We start from the raw sequence: 15845 nt of genomic DNA on the forward strand, positions 1-15845 counted from the left end.
ACGGGCTCTGCAGAGGGAAGAAGGTGCCCAATTGTCTTGCTTCCACTGGGCACCAGGTAAGATCAGCTTAAGCAGAAGCACAGGGAAGTAGACCAGGAAGGAAGGAAGATTTTTGTTTGTTTGTTGTGGTTATTATTGTTTTCCTAAGACAGGGTCTTACTCTGTTGCCCAGGCTGGAGTGCAGTGGCATGATCACAGCTCACTGCAGCCTTGAACGCCTGGGCTCAAGCAATCCTCCCACTTCAACCCCTTGGGGCTACAGGTGCATGCACCACCGTGCCCAGCTATTCTTTTTAAAAAATTTTTAGTAGAGATGTGGTCATGTTATGTTGCCCAGGTTGGAAGGAAGGTTTTATAGCAAAGCCTCAGTGTGGGAGTTTGAGAGAAGCTGCGACCTCTCAGGCTGCCTTTACAAAGGAGAAGAGAATGGTTCCTCCCTTTCAGCCTGGGGCACCTGTTTCCGAGGCAGAGATGGGTGTGGGGGTGATCAGCACATGACATAGTCTCTTATTTGGGGTCCCATGCCTTGTGTCATCTGTGAATGGTCACGACAGGGCTCTGTTTCCACCTGGATAGCTGGGTGTCAACAAGGGTGCAAATCTGAACAGAAGACACAGGTTGGGCACAGAAGGCTGTGACCCACACAAATGAGTCATGTGAGTGGGACCTCTGCTCAGCTGGCCTCGACCGTCCCATCCCATCGACACAGAGCTCCCCCAGCCTCTTCCCCACATTCATGTGGTCATTCTGGACATCTCCTCCCTTTCCCTCTCCCTTCTGCCTGACATGCAGGAAGTCAGGATTTCTCTCCCAGGGAGTCCAGCATCTGTCATTTTCCATTTGGATCCATGCCCACTCTCTTGGCCTGGGGGGTAGGAGACCGTCCACCCCACCTGGATGGGACAGTGGCATCCTCTCCAGCCGCCGACCCTGACCATGCCTCTTCCATGTAGTCTTCTCTCCTTTCCCAACTCCCTCTTTTTTTTTTTTTTTTTTTTTTTTTTAGACGTTGTCTCACTGTGAGCCTGGAGTGCAGTGGCACGATCTCAGCTCACTGCAACCTCCGCCTCCCGGGTTCAAGCAATTCTCCTGCCTCAGCCTCCAGAGTAGCTGGGACTACAGGCGTGCACCACCGCACCCAGCTAATTTTTGTATTTTTAGTAGAGACGGGGTTTCACCATGTTTGCCAGGCTTGTCTTGAACTGACCTCAAGTGATCCGTCCGCCTCGGCCTCCCAAAGTGCTGGGACTACAGGCGTGAGTCATCACACCAGGACCCCGATTCCCTCTTGCTCGATCCATGGCCCGGCCCCTGAAACCTGCTACAACCTTTAGCCACCAGCTTCCTCAGCCCCATCTCCTGTGGCTCCTTCCAGCACGCTTCTGCCATTCTGCTGCCGGCCCCGAGCAGCCACTCCTGTTGCTCGCCTTTGTGTCTTTGTCCTACGGTGCCTACGTAAGCGCTCTTCGGACCTCCGTCCACCCGCTATGACCAACTTCTTTACATCCTCAAACCCAGCTCTACAGTCACCTGGTTCAGGAAGTCTCTGATGACCCATCCACCCCAGGACGAGACAGGCCCTCTCTCTTCTGTGTGCCCTTTGAGCGGGGCACGGGCTTCACCACCTAGAAGGCATCTAATACCTCACGGATGTGACATTCTTGGCGACGGGTGCTGTCTTGTTCTGATCTCTGCACTGCACCACCTGGCCCAGCACACAGAAGGCAGCATGAAATGCACTTTAAACAAATTCAACCAGGTGCAGGGACCTTGCCTTTCTCACCTTTGCACCTTCTGAACAAAGCAGCAGGTCCAGTCGCTGATGTCTGCTGAATGAATGGACGCTGGATGCACGAAGACCTGGGCGAGGCGTGTATGAACGGGTGTGTGTGTGTGTGTGTGTGTGTGTGTGTGTGGATGCAGGGAAGGGCGCGAGGCAGGCTGCTGCGGTCAGCACAGGGGTGGTGTAGGCAGGGGAGTGCTTGCTTGCTTGCAAACACACACGTCACGCTCGGGGCGAGCATCCCTCCTAATGGCCTTATTTTGGCTTCTCTAAATTGATTCCTGATGTGCTCAAGTGTGGCCCTGGCATCTTTGGGGGTTGGAAATTCCGGATGCTGCAGTAATTGTTCTTGCTAATTACCAGGAAGCATCAAATAAGAGGAGCTTTTTTTTTTCTCTTCCTGGCTGGATTTTGTTATGCTAATTAGACTTGTGTAAGCTGTTGCTCTTGAACCTGGAGAGTTAGAAAAACATTTGCATTAATACCTGGGAAGCTGCTGCAGAAGCTAGTTATTATTTTCGTGATGGTCATTGAAGAGTGCTCCTGTTCAGGGGCTGAGTTCAGGTGTGTGCGTGTGTGTGTGTGAGTGAGCACGCATGTGAGTGTGCCTGGGTATGAGCGTGCATACGTGCGTGTGTGTGGTGTTCTAATGGCCTGTCCTGTGCTATGACACTTGCATGTTTGGTGAGACGGCAGGTCTCATCGCCTCTGCAGCAGAGACCCTCATTCATCTCTCATCCCCTCCTGGGCAGCCAGGAGCTAAGATATGAAGGCAAGAGGGGTAATGAGCTTTTAAATTCTGGTCTTCACTTTTCACGTCAATACCAATGTTAATTAAACACCAACCACCCAGATTTCCAGTTTGGAAGGCAAGGAGGGAAGCCACCTCTCTCTGGAGTTCTCAGGGACTAATGGAGGCTCCCCTGGCCTAGTCTTCCGGCCACCTGGCTCAGTCCCTGCCCTTCCCTCCTCAAAACGGTAGGTGCTTCCCACAGCTTCTTGGCCACCTTCAGCCCACAGCGGTTCCCTGTGTGAAGGGAGATGTGGGTGGAAACACTTCTTGAAAGGCATCGGCAGCAAGGGGAGTGGGCAGGATCCTGGTGCTTTTTACACAGACCCTTGAGGGAACTGTGAAAGGAAAATAAATCTTGGGGCCCCCAAATCACTAAGCTAAATGGAAAGTCAGGCTGGGAACTGCTTGGGGCAAACCTGTTTCCCATTCTTTTCAAAGTCCCCCCTCTGCTCTCTGAGATACATACATATCTGATTGCCTCCTCTGGAGAGGCTCATCAGAAACTCAAAAGAATGCTACCATTTGTCTCCTGTCTACCTATGACCGGAAGCCCGCTCCCTGCTTCGAGTTGCCCCGCCTTTCCGGGACAGAACCAGTGTTCATCTTACATACATTGATTGATGTCTCATGTCTCCCTAAAACGTTTAAAACCAAGCTGTGCCCTGACCACCTCGACCACATGTCGTCAGGACCTCCTGAGGCTGTGTCATGGGTGCACGTCCTCAACCTCGGCAAAATAAACTTCCTAAATGAACTGAGACCAGTCTCAGATAATTTGGGTTCACAGAACCATAGGGCACCCATAGGCTGCCTGGCCCTGTGCTGCCCACCTTCACCAGCTGGTCCTCCAGCTGATGAGAGGAGTGTGAGGGCCAGGGTAGCTTCACCTGCCGGCAGCCTTGCTCGGCCAGCTCCTCTCCCCCTGCCCAGGGACAGGTCCTCGAGTCCCCGGCACAGTGACTCTCACTCTCTGGCTGAATACCCCCCTTCTTCCCTCCCCTTGACACCCCCACCCGCACCCCACACGCCCAGCGGCAGCTTCTGTTGCAGAGAGCCCAGTGAAGGGATCTCACGCCCTGGGTGTCAACACTGCCTGATTTTCTCATTTCATCTCTTACAAGCTTTCAGGACGCTAACATGATTAAGTTATTCACACAATTTATTAGCATCATGTTGGAAATCCGGTAGTATATTATACTGTCTGAGTAATCCAATTAGCAAAATGTATTTATTTAACAGGAGTATCAGCCACATGCGATCCCACACCATGTCCCTGACCAGCCTTCTCCACTTTTGATGCATGCCCCCCATGGAAAGGATCTTCTGTGCATGCAGGAGACGACGAGGGAGGGTGAGGCGGCCCAGGACCCACGGCGTGGGGGTGGGGAGGCAGTGGTGGGGGCGGCCGGGCCACCCCCTTGAGCTGGGATCAGGTGAGCCTTGCTGAGTTGCAGGTGTTTGGTTCTGAGGCAGGATGTTCCTGTGGGAAGGGTGAGTCCACACAGCACCAGGTGTAAATTCTGGCTTTGCCCTGGCTTCTCGCTCTGTGAATCCTGGGCAGGCTCTTGAAAGTTTCTGCACCCAGTTTCCTTAGTATCTGTGAAATGGAGACAAAACCCCCCCCTTGCAAGCCAGGCCAGTTCCGAGGATGGGGGGCGGATGTGACTTTTCTCTGCCCATCTGGTCCCACTGGCTCTGAGGACCAGTGCCTGCTCTGGTCTTACCTCCTCCTGGGAGCCTTCCAGGTGATGTCACACCCTCCCCTTCCTTTTCTGCATCCTCAGATGGAGAGTGTGTGCCCTGCGGGATGGGCCCACCTCAGCCTGCCCTGAGACGGGACAGGCACTTCCTTAGGGCCTGGTGCCACCCCCACGCCACCCCAGGCATGGAAATAAAAGAAAATCTTCAATTCCTTTCCAGGAAATTCCAGGCACTCCACTCGTCTTAAGGAGTCAATGAGCAATCGGATAAGCAAGAAGTTGCTTTTCAGAAACCTGGACCCCACCAGGGGGAAAAGGCTAACTTCTAGCAAGTGGACCTCAGATATGGGGAGCCAAGGACTGCACTCTGATGGCTGTTCTGGATTCAGCATTTCTTCCTAGGGGGCCTGGAGAGACACACCCATGGCCGCGCCTTCACATTCCTTCCTGCTGACCCCAAGTTTTTAGACAAAGCTTTGCTTCCTTAACCAATCACAAAACAAAGGATCTTTGAATCAAACCTATGATCTATAAACCCTTCAAGATAAGCCCTTCAAGATATCCCACCTTTTGAGGCCAAACCAATGTATAATGTTCATGTCCTGATTAATGATTTTGCCTGTAACCTTTGCTTTCCTGAAATACACTCCCGCCTTTAAAAACCCTTGCTTGTGGACGGGTGTGGTGGCTCATGCCTGTAATCCCAGCACTCTGGGAAGTTGAAGTGGGCAGATCACCTGAGGTCAGGAGTTTGATATCAGCCTGGCCAACAAAGCCAAACCCCAGCTCTATAAAAAATACAAAAATTAGCCGGGCATGGTGGTGCTTGCCTGTAGTCTGAGCTCCTTGGGAGGCTGAGGCGGGACAATCGCTTGAACCCAGGAGGCAGAAGTTGCAGTGAGCCGTGATATCACCACTGAACTCCAGCCTGGGCGACAGAGTGAGACCGACAACAAGAAAAGAAACCAGCAAAGAGAAAAAACAAAACCATTGCTCGTGAGCCATTGAGGATGTTGGGTCTGAAGGGTGAGCTGCCTGATTCTCCTTGCTTGGCTCCCAGCAAATAAAATGCCCTCCTTTCTCCTGCGGCAACCCTTGGTGTGGGTATTTGGCTTTACCAAGCTGGGTGAGTGGAGCCAGGTTTGTTCTGGTAACAGGCCTTCCTAACTGTTCCTAGCGCCTCCATCTGCTTGGAGACGATGCGTGGGCTCTGGATGGGCCACCTGTCCTTGGCATAGCGCCAGGTGCTCAGAGCAAAGATCAGCCAAAAGGAGCCCACACCTCTGCTGTTCAGTGCAAGGGCGATGGCAGTGTAAACAAGAGCAGTGCCCTGACACCTGAGGAACTGAATGAGGATGCTTGGCTCCTCGCGGGTGGCTGGGAAATCACCTCCTTGAGAAGGTGTGGAGAGGCGGAAGACAGTGCATTCTCGCTTCTAACCAGCTGCCTCTTGAGAGGCACCACCGCCGTGGCAGCACCGTCAAGACCTCCCTTGTCATGGTCACCAGCATCTGTCCAGGCACCCAGAGGCCCCTGATGAAGGCAGGTGTGGTGGGGTCTGGGAGTGTCCGTTACTGCCTCATCCTGCCCGCCCACCCCCAAATTGAGTGCCAGCGTCCTTCCCGTCCTGATTTCAGTCATCACAGTGGTGGTCCTGCCAGGTGGGCACCCTCAGCCATTCTCTCTGGACCATCACCAGCAAGGCTGTGGCTGCAGGAACTTAGGCCTGCCTAGGCTGGGGAGTCCCCTCCCCAACTTCCAGCCAGTCGCCAGCCACCACGTCCAGGAAGCATTAGGTTCTCTTTCCAACTCCTTGTACTTGATTCTTTCATTTGCTCTGTGGGCAGGGAGCAAGACCCCTGTTTCCTACTCTTGAAATTCTTAGCAAGAATGACTGCTACCAGGAAGGATTTTTTTTTTTTTTTTTTTTCTTTTTCTGAGACGGAGTCTCCTTCTGTTACCCAGGCTGGAGTGCAATGGCACGATCTTGGCTCACTGTAACTTCCGCCTCCCTGGTTCAAGCGATTCTCCTGCCTCAGCCGCCCGAGTAGTTGGGATTACAGGCACCCGTTATCATGCCTGGCTAATGTTTGTATTTTTGTAGAGATGGGGTTTCAACATGTTGGCCACGCTGATCTTGAACTCCTGTCCTCAGGTGATCCTCCCGCCTTGGTCTCCCAAAGTGCTGGGATTATAGCCATGAGCCACTGCACCTGGACCCAAAATTCTTAATACTTTATTAACAAGGCCTCCCCTTGTCATGTGCACTGGGCTCCACAGATTAGGTAGCCAGTCCTGCATCCAGCTTCCAATGACCCCAATCAAGCAGGTATTAGCACCCTGTTTTACAGACAGGAAACCCAGGGGCAGAGCTAGGGAGCTGCCCAAGATGACTGGGCAATGAGGGCCTCGGACCTGAGCCTGCCTTACCCCGGGGGAGATCCCCAAACTCCCTTTGTTTCATTCTCTGGGGGGCAGAGAATGGAGGCCAGAGGTTAACGCTGGCCCTTCTTTCACAGTGGAAATTGAAAGGGACCTGGCAAAGTGACAAGGACCCCAGCTATGTGAGTGGATGGTGGGGGCTCTGCCGTCTCCCCCAGCCCCGTGGGTCTTTGTCTCTTTTGAGGTAGAGGGAGCCAGTGTGGCCCAGGGAGGGAGCGTGGCAATGCCTGGGGGCTGCTCCAGAGCCAGCAGGTTCAGTGGACTTCGGGAGGAAAACAAAGGGGCCCCCACTCCTCCGGCTGGCAGGCTCCAGGCACCCCCTACCTGTGACGGTCAGACCCTGTCCATGGCGCTGCGGTGAACGCCCCCTCCAGAGGTCCCTTCTCTCCAGACTCGGGGCCCTGGAGTTGGGACAGACCCCTCGGGTTCCTCCTTCTTCTCTCCCAGTGGAACTCTTGGTCCCCCTTGTATAACTGAGATGTCTCCACCACACGCACCCCCGCCACCCCGGCTAATAGATGCGATGTTGCGCCTTCTGCATTAATGACAGGTGTGTAGGGACAAGGCTGCCTGCCTGCCAGTGGGTTCCCTGACGTCACACCCACTCCGTGGAGCAGCACGCCCTAAGGCAACTGAAATCCTAATAGGTCCCTCTAACTGCCTCCTGCATCAATCTTGACACCAGGCGCTTTCTTCTTCTTCCCCACGGCTCGCCTTATAACTCTGTCATTGTCATTGATTTTGACTAAAAGAGAAAAAAGCCCACTCATGCTATTACTGTTCCAAGTTAGCGAGGCAGAGAGCTCTGTGGAGCGTCGGCTGGGGGCCAGGAGCCAGGGCTTGGGGGACATCAGTCCATGCAGGATGTGCCTCGTGGGTCCTCTGGGGGCCAGGAGGGAGATCAGCAAGAGGGGGTGAGGGAGACTGGAAGGCTGATGACAGGTGAGACCCCTGGGAGGGCCATCTGTGCCTCTCCTTCCCTCCCTCCCCCTGCACTCAGAAGGATCTGCCAGGCACTAGGGGGTAGGGGGGAGGTGAGGGGAGGGTCCAGTTGCAAAATGCTTTCTGTGGCAGCTCCAGAACCAAACAACAATAAAAGAGAGGCTATGCCTCCTTCCGTGTTCCCCACCCCAGCACAAGTCGCGGGAGGCCTGAGCCACACCCGCCAGGCTGCATTTGAGAGTTCTGCAGGACCCTGGACATTGAAGGGGTTGGTGGTGAGCAACGGGGAGTGTGAGAAGCTCGGGGTGCTCTCTGAGACCCCTGCCAAGCAAAGGCTCGCTCTCCAAGAAGTGGGGAGCGAGGGTCCTCTTCTCCTACTGGTACCCACCACCAGGGTCTTTCTAACTCTGAGGAGGAGAGAGGAGGGGAAAGAAAAGGCGAAGAGAAAAGGGGAATGAAAGTGAGGGCCCAGGATGGGAAAGGAAGGGAGGGAGAGAAGGAGTGGGGAGGGCCTGCTGGAGTGAGGGCACCTGCTGAGTTGGCAGGGTCCTCGCTGAGTGGAGGGCACTTCTGGTGGAGAGGCACCTGCTGGAAGTTGGCAGGGGCTGCTGGAGTGGGGAGGGCCCTGCTGGAGTGGGGGGGGAACTGCTGGAGTCAGGGGACCTGCTGAAGTCGGGGGGACCTGCTGGAGTCGGGGGACCTGCTGGATTCGGGGGGACCTGCTGGAGTGGGGAGGGCCTGCTGGAGTGGGGAGGGCCTGCTGGAGTGGGGAGGGCCTGCTGGAGTGGGGGAGGCGGCAGTGGCTGTTCTCTTACTTTTCCCTCCACTGCGTTTTCTTTGCCCCCGCTACTGCCAGGCCAAGCACCGTTCTCCCAGGATTATAATTCGCATGGAGTGAAACCCCTTTCTATTTTCAAGGTGTCCAGCTCTTACTGGGCACTGCACCTTCAGTGGATCACCCGAGGGCCTGCCGGGTACTCCAGAGAGAGACTCAGAAGTCGGGGGCTTGTCCTCAGGGACTCGAGACTCACGGACGAAGATTGGAAACCCACCAAGCCCTCTGTGAAATCCGGGCCACTGGCACCCTCCTCCCGTGGGGTGAGAGTTGTATCGAGGGGACAAGGATGGTGCCCTGTAAATGCTGACCCACCAATGGGGACACTGGGGATTGGGCAGTCTGGGGACAAAGGCAGACACAGGGGAATGGCTATGTGGAGATTGGGAAGAGAAGCGTGGGTGGGGGGCTGCCTCCCGTGGCCCAGGGTATCCTGCCAGTGTGCTGTTTAACCCAAGCCATGTGGTGGGATCCCCTCTGGGGGCCTCTAGGGTCCCCAAGAAGCAGCGAGTTCAGAGTGTGCTGTCCTCATGCAATTGTATTCGTCTCAACAGCAGCTTTCCGGAAATGCACGGCCAGAGGCAGTTTAACTGGAATGGCTTTATAACACTTTTCACATCAGATCAAGCCCTGTGATGACCAATGCATTCCACTGTTTGGTTTGAAAAGCACATTAACAGAGGGGTGCAGGGCTGGCTTCATCAGGGATGTACAGAACGGCCCCAGCGCAGCCCGGACGGTTCTGCAGGCCCAGGGTGAAGGAATGAATTGGCTTCCTCATGTGTTTTAAATCCATCACTTGTTGGAGCAAATCAATCCCCCAGAATACAAGCGTCCCTGGTGGAGTGAGAAGATCAGGTTCTGGAATGCATACGCTGGGCTCTGGATCAAGATGGCCCTCACCCCACAGAGGCGTGGCGCCAAGGCCTCAGCACCCCCACCGCCCGGGGCAAGCAGTGGTGCCCGCCTTCGCCTTCTGGGAGGAAAGTTCTTCATCCGGATCTGTGGACCCAGGCTCCACCTTCCCAGGCTGCTACAAGTTCTGCCTTGGCTCCACACCAGAGAGTGAGCATCACTGTGTCTGGGACTTGGGGATCTATCCTCGGACTAGGGGAGAGGAGCGAGCAGAGGAAGGCTCCTGGCGAAGCCACGCTGGCCTCACCCTAGACCTCACATCCTCTCATCAGCTGAAGATCCACCAGTGCAGGTGGGCAGCACAGGGCCAGGCAGCCCATGGCTCCCTTAAGGGGGAGGGGTGGGAAATTGGGACAAGCTCCCTGAGAGCCAAGACCTCCAACTGCGGTGGGTCAGCCACACGGTGCCAGGGAAAGCAGGCGGTGGCCTCCCTGTTTCCCCCAAGCCACAGCCACTGACTCCACATAGCAGGAACTATCTATGGGGCTCCTCTCAAGACCTTGCCTGAGGAGGATCCCCCTCGTCTGTAGGCAGGACCCCGAGCCCGGACCCCCAGGAAGGGGCCACCCTAACTGCCCTCCTCTTAAACCACAGCCTTGTTTTCCAGCAACCCCTGCCCCCTTCCAAAGGAATCCTTCCTCTCTCCCTCGAAGGGCCTGCGGACAGATTAAAGGCTCCTTCTCTGTTCCAGATTTTTCTCCCAGAGGAGGTGAATTTCAGCCGAATACCCACCGGCAGTTGGGGTGGCCCCTAATAGCTCTCAGGGAGCCGGGCCGATTTCACACCCCTCCCGCTGTGGGCACTGGTAAGGAGGTATCTCACTGGTCCGCTGGCAATCCCGCGGGGAGCTGGCTTTTCTTGCGGGATTTGCTGAACCCAGGCTGGCAGAGCTCAGGCTGGCGAATCCCTGCATTGCAAAGCCAGGGCACTGAAAGGAGGCAGGGAGGGGCTGCTTCCGGCACCCAGAGTCTTGGCAGCTGTTGCTGGGCAAGAATCCACCCCTGCCGCTGCCATTGGTCCTTCTGCCTCTTCCTGGCAGAGCAAGAGTGATGCCCACACCCAGGAGGCTGGTCCATTTCATCTCCCAGGCTGCCTAAGGAGGCCATGCCCACTGGCTTAGGTGGCTTCTTGGGGTCCAGCGCCATTCCAGCCAGCGCCACAGAGACAGACACAGGGGGAGCAGTCACAGCTGCCTGGTCATGGTCCCCACGCCACGGCTCCTGGGCACAGCTGCTCTGTGATTCTCCTGCCTGCTGCTTGCCCGGCTCCCTCGTCTTCTCTCTCCCCAGGGCCTCACCCTTCCCCGGTGCCTGTTGCTGCTGGATGGGCAGGCGGGCACCCAACTCCTGGCTCTCCTGCTGTCATGTCTCCTGGGGTACAGTGCTGGGCAGCCTCATGCAGCCAGCGTCTGTCTCGGGCTGCAGGGCACTGGGCACTCTTTGGGCACATCAGCCTCAGGCTCCCCAAAGGCAGGCCCCACCTGGTTTGTTCGTCTGCACCTAGAGCAGCACCTGGCACACAGTAGGATCGAATAGATGAGTGATCTGAGGGGCTGTGGCACCCACTCCCCCCCCACAGCAGGAACTGGCCTGTTTGCACCCTTCCTGCAGGAACAGAAGCCTGACCTCTGGGAAGCCCTGGAACCCTGGAAGAGGAAGGGGCAGATTCTAGGGTGAACTGGCTGTGTAGTGCAGAAGCAAACAGCAGAGAGGCTGGTGGTGGGGTGAGGGTGAGTGACAGGGAAGTGAGGGCAGACCCTGTAGAATTCCAGAAAGCCCAGATCAGCAGTGACCCCCGTTTATTAGGCGTCTCCCTCCAACCAGGAGCTGGGACCAAACCGTCAGAGTGTCTGCAAGTCATCAAGGCCAGAGGCAGTGTGGTGTCACGGTTAGAGCATGAGCTTTGCAAGGGACGTACACCTGGGTCCACGTCACTGTGTGACCTCAGGGAAATCTCTCAATTCCTCTGTGTCTGTTAAATAGGAACAACAACAGTAACAAGTCTCACAGGGTTACTATGAGGATTTGATGTGATGATACAGGAGAAAGGCTTAAAATAGTGTCTGGCACGTGGTAAACTTTTAATCAGTTTTAGTTAAAAGTTGCAGTGGTGATAATTACAGCAAAGGTTTGGATGGGTGGAAAAGCCTCAGAAAACAAGAAGCCTGGGTGTTCCACGTTGCTGTGTGAACTTGAGGCATGCGCATTCCCTTTGGTTTCTGCAGTTAGGGAGGGAGGAGCCGGGGACGGATGCTGTGGAGCCCTGACTTTGTCCTGAGATTTGTGGGGTTGAATGAGGAGCTGGTTTAGGCTCATGGCGCAGTTCTCTTAGGCCAATTGCATTTCATCCTTGTGCCACCTCTGGGCAGTCAACTGGCCAGTGACTATGGCCATGATGTTTCTGGTAAGGAAATCCAAGGCCCAGTGAGTGAAGTGAAATGGCCACACCATACCTTTCTGGCCAATGAGGACAGAACCCACATTGCTAACTTCTGCCCTGAGTTCCTGGGGCCTTCACAGTCTGCTGGGCTTATGAGCTTGTTTGTCAACTCTTTTTTTTTTTTTTTTTTAAATAAATGGCCATGAACAGTTTTGGAAACCCAGACAATCAGTACTTCTGGGGGCAAAGCCCTACCCCAGGGAAGGAACTGTCTTGGACTTTAAAGACGAATATTCTGGAATCTGCTCTTATGAACACATGATGGTCACATATTGGGGCCTGATGCCTGAGACCTTATAAAGTACTTTCACAGACCTTGCGGCTTTGGTGCCTCCCAGCCCATGTGCTTTTCATCCCGTGTTTCAGTCAGGGTTCTCTAGAGAGACAGAGCTAATAGGATAGGTAGATATATATAAAAGGGAGCTTATTAAATATTCACAATCACAAGGTCCCACAATGGGCTGTTTGCAAGTTTGAGGAGCAAGGGGAGCCAGTCTGAGTCTCAAAACGGAAGAACTTGTGGAGTCTGATATTCAAGGACAGGAAGCTCCAGCACCGGAGAGAGCTGCAGGCTGGGAGGCCAGGCTGGTCTCGCCTTCTCACGTTTTCCTGCTGCTTTATATTCGCTGGAAGCTGATTGAGGGTAGGTCTGCCTTTCCCAGCCCACTGACTCCAATGTTAATCTCTTTTGGCAACACCCTCCCAGACACACCCAGGACTAATTCTTTGCATCCTTTGGTCCAATCAAGCTGACAATATCAACCATCACATCCCACTTGGCGAAGAGTCTCAGAAACAGGAAGGGTTGTAAAGTCAGGACTTGAACTCAGATCTTCAGATTCTGAGCCCAAAGGCAACCTCTCTTAGGGCACTAGAAGTGTCCTATGACCTGACTAGGTGCCCAGCCCAGGGTCATCGAATCTTTGCTCCTCTGGAGAGAAACCTGAAGCAGAAGCCATGTCCTGTTTTCCAGGGAAACCTCATCATTGACCTGTCACAGCCCAGGGCCTGCTGGGAAAATCTCTCAGGTACAGACCACCCCCGACAGTTGTTCTAAAAAGGGAGCTATCTACCGGAGGAATATTCCCCAGGAATAATTGCTAAGAGGCCTAATTTTGGAGATAACCACTATTATAAATGTCTCATTACTTTAATTAAAGTCTCATCCATCACAGATGCCCTGTTCCCTGAAGCACAAGCGGCTAACGCGGCAGCAGCCAGTGTGAGAGGCCGAGCGTGTATTCACACAGCAGCCTCCTCCCAACCTCCTGGATTGGATGCTGGCAGCCCTGCCAGCCCACCCACCGATGTCCCATTTCCTCCTCCATGGCCCAAATACCACGTGCCCTTTCCAACCCCCTTCTCTGCTCTGACTGCCCAAGTGTGATGTCCCCCGTCCCCGAGCGGGAGAGTCAGCAAAAGCTGGCATTCGACAAACCAGAGTGTGACAGGGCCCGTCAGAAGCAGAGGATGCCCAACAGCTGGTGTCTCAGGAGAAAGGTGGCAGGGCCCCAAACACAGATTTGTGTATCGGGATTTTGGGGGCTGTGTCTGCCACCCTGGGGGTTATCATGTCCAACCTCAGTAGATTAAACTCACTGTGTGCAAGGCCCTGGACGTATGTTGTCCTGTTCAGTCCCACGACAGCTCTGTGAGGTTGTGCAGTTGACTCTTGGACAATGTGGGGATCGGAGCGCTGACCCTACATGTATAACTTTTGACTCCTCAAAACTCTAAGTGCCAAGAGCCTCCTGTTGACCAGAAGGCTTACTGATAGCACCAATAATTAATTTACATATTTTGGATGTTATATGTATGATATGCTGTAATCTTACAATAAAATATGCTAGAGAAAAGAAAATGGTATTAAGAAAATCATAAGGAGGCCAGGCGCGGTGGCTCATGCCTGTAATTCCAGCACTTTGGGAGGCCAAGGCAGGGGAGATCACCTGAGGTCAGGAGTTCGAGACCACCCTGGCCAACATGGTGAAAGCCCATCTCTACTAAAAATACAAAAATTACCTGAGCGTGGTGGTTTGTGCCTGTAATCCCAGCTACCTGGGAGACTGAGGCAGGAGAATCGCTTGAACCGGGAGGAGGAGATTACGAGATAGCGCCACTGCACTCCAGCCTGGGTGACAGAGTGAGACTTCATCTCAATCATAAGGAAGAGAAAGTATATTTACTACTCATTAAATGGAAGTGGATCATCATAAAGGTCTTCATCCTCCTTGTCTTCATATTGAGGAGGCGGAGGAGGAGAAGGAGGACAAGGAGGAGGAGGAGGAGGAGTTGGTCTTGCTGTCTCAGGGGTGGCAGAGGCGGAAAATCCCAGTATAAGGGAACTCTTGCAATTCAAACTCTCATTGTTCCGCTCAAATGCATAATCACTGCTGCTTTACCAGATCTGGAAACAAGATCTGAAAGGGAGAGTGGACCTGCCCAAGGTCACTCAGCGCGTCAGTGGCCCAGAGGCAAGCTTTGAGGTCTGTGCACCTGACTCCAGAATCTGACACCCAAACCGTGAGGCCAGAGGTGCCGTTCACCCAGGTGAGGGGTGGAGGCTGGGAGAATCTTGGCCAGAAGAGGGCCTGAAGGGCAAGGCCAAGGAGCGAGGAGAAGCGCAGAGCTGGCCTTTACTGGAGAGTGGGTGGGGACAGTGAAGACTGGGAACCAGTAGCTGGGACTGGCTGGGGACAGCCCAGACTCTGGGTTGGACAGGGGGATCAGGGCATCCTGGTGGGAAGAGGAAAAGGGAAGTGAGGGGGGCAGGGTGGCCCCTGGAGATGAAGAAAAATCCGATGTGGCCCCAGGTGGCAGGGCCCAGTCAGAGGGCTGCCTTCCAGGACGAGAAGTCTGAAGCACTGGGTAGGACTCCAGCCTCCCACCCTACACAAGGCAGGGGGTGAGGACAGACACAGGGAGAGACATGAGGAAATTCCATGGGTGGGAGGAGCCTGGGTCACATGGGATAAGGGGAGAGGGATTTGAGATTCCAGCAGGCTCAGACACAGTGGCTGACCCAGCCCTGCAAAGGCGGGCTAGGAGGGGCCGGGCTGCTGTGGGCGGGTTGAGGGCAGACAGCGGCCTCATCTGGAGGGCCTGGGAACAGGGAGATGGGGGCAAGAAAGGGAATGCCTTGGGTCACCTGGTAGAACAAAGCCCTGGGGGACCTTGGACAGGCCTAGGATGGGCAGGTGGCCTGCAGCCCAGGGAATAACGTTCTCCAGGAACTCAGCAGGCTGGGATCAGAGTTAGGTCCAGGGATAGGAAAGGAACCAGCCTGTGCTGGGTGGCTTCTAGCACCCGCACATTTTATACACATGACCTTATTTAAAACTACATGACATGTGACATTTCATCGCCGCAGCAGCCTTGGAAGGTAGAGCTCATCATTCCCTTTCCTTGAGGTAGGATATGGAGGCTAAGAGAGGCTAAGTGACTTGCCCGAGGTCACACAGGAGCCAGGACTTGAGCAGGAGCCTGTCTGCCCTCCCTTTGCCCTTGAGGCCCGAGGCTGGGTTGGGATTAGGCTATAACGAGCCTGTGAGCCTGCGAGGAGAATGATGTTTGCAAGGAGGAAAGACCCTGAATCCTGGGGATTGGGGTATGTTGGGTGGGGCTGCCCAGGCTGGAACTCCCCTGGAAGCTGCCCGTCCCACCCCATTCTCACTCCTAGTCCCATTCCATTCTGGGGGCGTCTTGTGCCCAAGATTCCACTGCAAGGAAGAGGCAGAGGTGGGACCGGGACCCACATCGCCAGACCCCAGGGTCTCCTTGGGGTTACCTGTGCCAGCCCTCAGGCCCCCTGCGTGACAGACCAGGTGCAAAGAAGAAAGAGCCTCAGATATGAGGGCCAGCACTTGGGGTGGGTCCAGGGAGGTGAAGGCTGCGTTGTGCTGTGTCAGCCCTGAGGCCAAGGCCGTCTGTCTCCCCAGACCCCTGAGAGGGCGTCCGGTCCTGTCCCCAGCTCAGCAGACGTCTCTGTCTCCCTGT

This window comes from Rhinopithecus bieti, unplaced genomic scaffold (assembly GCF_001698545.2).
Source record: "Rhinopithecus bieti isolate Rb0 unplaced genomic scaffold, ASM169854v2 scaffold_9899, whole genome shotgun sequence".
Classification (NCBI taxonomy): Eukaryota; Metazoa; Chordata; class Mammalia; order Primates; family Cercopithecidae; genus Rhinopithecus; species Rhinopithecus bieti.